Source organism: Quercus lobata, chromosome 4 (assembly GCF_001633185.2).
Source record: "Quercus lobata isolate SW786 chromosome 4, ValleyOak3.0 Primary Assembly, whole genome shotgun sequence".
Taxonomy (NCBI): Eukaryota; Viridiplantae; Streptophyta; class Magnoliopsida; order Fagales; family Fagaceae; genus Quercus; species Quercus lobata.
In genome coordinates this window covers 60,438,769-60,446,217 of record NC_044907.1, presented here as the reverse complement: position 1 = coordinate 60,446,217, position 7,449 = coordinate 60,438,769, and positions in this window count along the sequence as shown.

The following is a 7,449-nucleotide window of genomic DNA, read 5'->3' as shown; positions in this document are numbered from 1 at the left end:
GACTTAAAAAGAGACTGGATGATGTAAAAGGAAAATGGGTGGAGGAATTGCCACATGTTCTTTGGACCTATCGAACAACGCCTCGACGATCAACATGAGAGACTCCTTTTTCCATGACCTATGGAGCTGAGGCCGTCATCCCTCTGGAAACTGGATTCCCAACGTTAAGGACTAGTGCATTTTCCTCGGACAGTAACGATGGGTTGTTGGGAAAAAGTTTAGACTTGATCGAAGAGCGAAGGGAGAATGCAATGGTCCAATTGGCTTACTACCAGTATAAACTCAAGCAAGGCTATGATACTAATGTAAAGCTGAGACCGTTAGCGGTAGGAGATCTGGTGCTGAGGAAAGTTCTGGGAACCACTAAGAATCCAACTTGGGGAAAATTGGGACCTAATTGGGAAGGGCCTTATCGGATTACTTCAGTAGCCGGAATAGAAGCCTATTATCTGGAAGACCTAGATGAAAAAACTGTACTCCATCCTTGGAATGTAAACAATCTCAAGAGGTATTATTATTAATAAATGTAATCTAGTTTGGGTTTCTTTTAATTTATGCTGATCATGCATCTTGTGTTTCCATATCTAAGGGCATCTTATGAAGTATTAAACAGAAACTAAGTTATGTCAGGTCCTTGGATCACAAGTTTAGTGGAAATTAATACCATATGGCATCTATTGAAGTATTAAACAGAAACCAAGTTATGTCAGGTCCTCGGACCACAAGTTTAGTGGAAATTAATACCCTATGACATCTTGTGAAGTATTAAATAGAAACTAAGTTATGTCAGGTCCTCGGACCACAAGCTTAGTGGAAATTAATACCATATGACATCTATTGAAGTATAAAACAGAAACTAAGTTATGTCAGGTCCTCGGACCATAAGCTTAGTGGAAATTAATACCTTATGACATCTTGTGAAGTATTAAACAGAAACTAAGTTGTGTTAGGTTCTCGGACCACAAGCTTAGTGGAAATTAATATCATATGACATCTATTGAAGTATTAAATAAAAACTAAGTTATGTCAGGTCCTCGGACCACAAGCTTAGTGGAAATTAATACCCTATGACATCTTGTGAAGTATTAAACAGAAACTAAGTTATGTCAGGTCCTCGGACCACAAGCTTATTAGAAATTAATACCTTATGACATCTATTGAAGTATTAAATAGAAACTAAGTTATATCAAGTCCTCGGACCACAAACTTAGTGGAAATTAACACCTTGTGAAATCTATTGGGTCACTAAGTGGGTTCTATGGAAACTAATATAGCCTCTCGCTATTAAAATGCTTGTGCCACTTGGGCTTATGCATTCCAGAATAACAAATTCTCAAATATCGTCCTAAGATTACAGGGTTTTTAATTATCTATTGAAGATATAAACCCCAATAAGCCTATGAACATCATCTAATGTATAACTGAAGTACTTTAGACCCAACTTTATCCAACTTTTGAACATTCCCTTAAGTTTCAATTTATTAGAAGCAATGCATATGTATCCAAAATGTCTCCCTGAGATTTCATAGTATTAATTTTTATCACCCATTTTAAACGCCAACTGCTAATGTGTATAAGTTTTTTTTTTTTTTTTTCTTGCAAGCGAAAGACGGTCAAGATGAATCCATTCAAGCTAAGATAACAGAGCGAACAAGTACAAAAATAAGATAAAACAGCAACAACAATAAGCAAATAGACATAAAATCCTTAAAAAAGTCCTAATCGAATTGTAAAATAAGGCCTATTTTTTCAGCTTGATTTGGAGCTTAGGAGCTTGGTTGGCTGATTTATCTGCGTCCGAGGTAATGACTTCCTCTTTGTCCTTAGTAGCTCTCTCAGCTGGCATGACTGTGGAAGCCAAATCCTGTTGAAAGCCTTGAGACGCTACCTCTGCCTCAGAAGCTGCTGCAGTCTTGTCCAAGGAGGCTTCTTGAGGGGCATTGGTCTCTTTAGCTGGTTCTGGTTGGCCAGGGGGAGGAAGATTTTGAGGTAAAACCTCCTGATTAGGATTAGTGGTTGAGGGAGTGTCTTCGGCTTGAGTGGATGGAGGATCCGAGGTGCAGATTGCTATAGGATAGAACACATTCTCTGCATTCCTTAACTCAGATGAAGCCTCAACCCTAGCTCAGTTAAGGGCTTCATTCCAGGTTTGGGCGCAGTAAATGCAGCATACCATTGGCACCTCTGCCCTTAGGGTTTCCTCTATCTCAGCCACCTTAAGGTCGTAACCTTTTTGTTTGGCCTCGTTCGTTGCCTGTTTGGCCTCAACCTTTGCCCTCTCGGCTTCCTCCCTGGATTTTTCAGCTTTCTCCCTTAATTTTTGGGTTTCCTCCAAGTGCTTTTTAAGGACTGCCACTTGCTCCCGTGCAGCCTTCAATTCTTCATTTGCTTCGTGCAAGCGCTTTCTCTAGTCCTCAGCTTGCTTTTGGAAGCCTTCCAAGGCTGAGTCAGAGCTTTTTCGAGCTTGCTCCTCAGCAATTAATTTTTTCTTCGTGTCCGCCAAGTTTTGCTCAGATATTGTTAAAGTTTGTACAGCCGACGCCCGTCTTTTCCTTTCATCTTCTAACTGATTGTAGTAGTTATTGAGCATCTCATCTAGTCTAAAAGTGTTTTGTATAACCTAAAAGGAAGAAATTAACACTATAATCAGTAAAGAGTACACATCAGTAAGTAATGATCGCAAAAGGAAAAAGAAGAGAGTTAGCACTATACCATTTCCAAATATCTTTTATTGTTAAGGATGAGTTCATTCTTCCTTGCATTTTTTATTTCGGCCATGTTCTTTGGGAGTAATAAAGCCACCTCTACAGCTGAGGCTATGTGGCACCCAATGCCACCGTTAAAGTCCCTAATAGATGCATTATCTTGTAGGGGCTCCCCACCGTGCATGGGTGCTGGCAGCCAGACTTGTGGCTTAGGAGGTTGAGTGTCAGACCTCTCCTGGCCTTGTTGAAGAGTATGGCTAGTCTTCTGCTGCTTTGCAGCTTGTTGGGCATCTTCTTCGCGGGTCGGACAGGACTTTCCAGTATTTACCACATCTTTCCCTTTCTGCTCCCTTCGCCTTTTCAGTTCGGCAGCATCAGCTCTGACCAGCTGGGGAGGTTGATGAGAAGGTTGATGAGGAGCGGGAGGAGGAGACCTGGTGGGAAAAGAAGGAATCTGGGATTGCGTTGATTTTCCCTGTGCACTCTTCCTAGGTTGATTCTTTATCAGCTCCATTAGACTTTTCTAGGGCTTCCTTTGTACTCCCATCTCGTCAAGATCTTCCTCGGAGTGTGTAATTTGATTAAAAATCCCAAAATCGTTCAAGGAGTCTGATAGTTCTACAACTTCCTCTAGATTTTCTTCTTCTTCTTCCTCTTTTTCTTCTTCTTCCTCTTTCTCTTCTACTTCCTCTTCCTTGAGGGCAAGCTGGGATGAAGAAGCTCCTGTTGAGATAGCGGCAACAAAAAGGGGCTTAGTGCAGGAGGTGTCCTTAAGAAGTGGAATACCTTCTGGAACGACGAACCCCTGGTAGGCAACGCTAATACAGCGAAGTCAAGGATCGCGGGCTCTGATCACGCACTTCGGTGCTTGGAAAGCAAACGAGAGGGGGGTGTATCCGAGGATTAAATGGGCTGCTCGGAGTTGGCCGTCAGCTTCGTTCACATATATCTCGGCTTGCAATACCCTATCCAAACTTGCTTTGTTGACTAAACTAAATTTGGGCTTGGTAGAATGTTTGTATGCAAAATCATTGAATTGAAATGAAGCGTCGTTAAGGATAAGAATATTGAGACTCAAAACAAAAAAAAAAAAAAAAAAAAAAAAAAAAAAGAGAAAGGGGAAAATATGTATATATAAACCGAACGTTATGAATCTATGACTGTATTTGCACCTGGTTCTCCTTCCTCCATGGGGCATGGCAGACCATCATGCAATTCCCCAGAAAAGATAAGGAAATCCTCATTTAAGTTCTTGTTTTAAGTGAGAAGGCACTGAATTAGCCTCACTGTGGGATACCTTGACTTGAGATAATATCCTGCCCCTTCAGATGGTGGAGGTTGTACACCCAATTCACGTCGTGATGGGTCAAGTTTAGGTCCATTCTCTCATTCAAGGTTTCTATACTTCCCAGGACCTTAAACATGTTTGGGGCACACTGAGTTGGAGATAACCTAAAGAACCTAAGGTAGTTCCTAGTAATAGTACCCATGGGGATGTTCATCCCGTCTTCTATGAAGGCAATCATGGGAATAACCACTTCCCCTGTTCTTCTAGCGCTGGCCCATTCCCCTTGGGCTGTGTACCTCATACCCACTGTTGGGGGGATCCTATACTTAGCACGGAAACTTCTCATACCTTCCTCGGACTCAACCAGACATCGAAACTTACTCACTTTCCCCATTTTCCTAAAGGGTTTCGTAGAAAACTTAACGAGTTTAAGATGAAAGCTGAAAAGGTTTTAAGAAGACTTGCAAGTTTGAAAGAGGGTCCTCGAACAAGATTCTAGTATTTGTAGATGCACAGGAAAACGACGAAAAAGGAGAAAGACAGGTTCAGTGTATGAGCTCTAGAATTGTGTGATCGCTGAAGGTAAGAAAGAGAATTGATTTGAAAATTCCTTTATAGTACATGCAGAGGTTATGAGCGGGAAAGTTCCCGCTCGCAAAACGAGATAGACCCTCCATCGTTCGATTTACATCTTACTGTTGAACGTGGGGGACAGGGGCGTCGCCAAAATTTAATGCTGTCGCGCTCGGGACGCTGAAGCGTCAGGAGCATGCCTAAAACATAAAAGGATATGGGCTGGGGACATCAAAATCAACATTTTCTCCCGAGGAGTTGAAAAGCAAGATTTTGAAGGGCTATTGTGGGGGCCAGTTAATCAATAATTATTAAAACCGTGTTAACTGGGCCTGTGGCCCATCCGAGGACATTAAACCATCCGAGGAGGCCTACATAAGGTTATAAGGGGAACCAAATGAGAAGAGGATTAGATATCACATGAGATGGGTCCAGTATTCGTCGAAGGACAAAATCCTTCTTGGCAATATGTGTCCGAGGACGACCTGAACACCGTATTGTCACAAACACACTTCGAAACTACATTACCACTAAAGGTAGGACATGGGGCCAAGGGTAAGAAAGAAAAGATAAACAAATATCTTTAACAACTGCTGCCTTCGCATTAATTGCCTCTCAACCAACTCTCTAGTCGCATTAATGTGGAGGTGATGCTTGAACAGTGATGAAGCAGCCTTACAGCTGCTGGTTGAAGGTTCAAGGAAGTATTGGATGGGACATGAAGGGATCCCCCGAATCCAACTTACACGTGTGTGGTGAAGATGACACCAAGAGAGCGGTATATAACATGGAAGAATGCATTGAGAGGAAAGAGGGGAACTTCTAAACAATTGATGCTTAGAAGAAAATCTTACGAAATAAAGAACTTAGCTTGTTTCAAGGACAAATTGATAGTAATATTTGTATTAATCCATCTAGAAACGTTAAGTTTAATCGTTTTTCTTCTGAAGTTAATCTAGTTCTTTTATATCCATGCTCTACAAATTTATTATTTGGGCCTTTAATGTTCGAACCTAATACGAGTTTGGGATCGATACAAATTGAGTCCTTACAAGTTGTATCCAAACGGACCTTTAGTTGGATCGTGATGCAACGTGTTGCTAAACTGTATATCAGCCGTTCGATCAAAACTCTTCAGTAATTTTCTATTACTTACTAATAATAGATGGAATAATGGGCTAATTCAAATTTAGTGTGTGTTTGGCAAAAAGTATTTTTGCCAATTTATTTTACTATTTAGTTTATTTTTGCTATTATTTATGGGTCTCACTGCACTTTTTGGTACTATTCATGGGTCTCACTGTACTATTTCAACTAACTTTTTTTTATCTACAGTACTTTCAGCAAAAAGTTTTTAGTTTTAGTAAAATAAGTGGATTCCAAACAAACCCTTAATTTAATCAAGGTACAGGTCAAGCTTTTAAATTTCAATTTTTTCAACCAAGGGTTAGTTATAAACTTTTGTTAAATGATTTGATTAACTGTTGTGATGGGCCATTTTGTGTTTCTAGGCTGGACTGTTTCCTGCCACTAGGGGTGTCAAATGGGTGGATTTGGAGTGGGCATACTTGGGTTGGATATATAAAACTCATTTACCCATTAAAACCCATTTAATTAACTGTTTCTAATCCAAATCCAACCCAACCCAATTATTATGGGTAAACCCCAACTTATCCAATAACCCAATTATCAAAATTATCAAAATGCCATTAAAGTGAAAACCCAATACTTTCTTGGAATTTTTCCCTCTCTAACTTTCCCGAGAAAATTTCTTGGCCTCCTCAAGATCACTACTTTCACATTCAATCTCATACAGAGTCCCAAACCTTGAAACACTCATCAACTATGTATTTGCTTTGGTTCATTTCTCTCACACTGTACTACTATCATTTTTTTTTTTTACACCAAATCTCTCTCTTCAATCTTAAATCTTCTTCTTCTACAGAGCAATCTTTGTTTCTCTCTGTAGCATTTTGTCTTCGTCGTTGTAGAAATGGCGAAGAAGTACATGAGAGAGAACGTGCCTATCTTGCGATTCGGCGTGCTAGTTGCGCAATTGGAGTCCATAGTCGCCTCCGCCGCTCAGCAGCCTCTGGACGCTCTCCTCTGCTTCGATCTCCTCTCCAATCTCATCTCTGCCATCGACGAAGAGCCTAAGGTCACTTTCTCTCTCTTATCTTCTTCAAAACCTTTCATTGTTTTTCTAGATTTGTATGCATTCCTTAGAATCGGACTCAAATTGCCTTGTTTCTAATTTTGTGAATGTTTTTAGGGTTTCAAGGTTTAGCATTATCATTGTGCACAACAATGGCACTAATACCGATTTTGAAAATTCAATTTATAACATTTTGGATTGGAATTGTATAATTTGAAATAATGCATTTGTTGTGAAATTGGTTAATTGCTTGAGTTTTTGGCACATAGAGACAGAGAGAGAGCAGCGTTGGCAATTTGAGAGAAGTGTTTGGAGGCCAAGAAAATGAAGGAAAATGAAAACCTTGAAACACTGAAACGTTTGAGGGTTTTTTTTTTGTTATGGGAAGGGCTGAGTTGAATTTGGGTATATTGTTTTTGGGTTAAATGGGGCTCAATGGGTTTTTAGTTAAAACCCAATAATTACTGGGTCTAATTGGGTTGATGCCCATTTAACTCAACTAATAATTGGGTGGGTTTTGGTTTAATTAGAGTGGGTGGGTTTGGGTGAGCAATGGGTTTGGGCTTACTTTGCCACCCCTACTTGCCATGCTATGACCCAATAGTTCTGGAGTAGGAGAGTTGGGATTGGTTCAATTGAAACTCACCTCAAGCCAACTTGTGCGCAAGCTAGGACCCATTTTTGTTGAGATCTTGGTCACGTGCCGATGGCAGAGGATGCTGTCACAA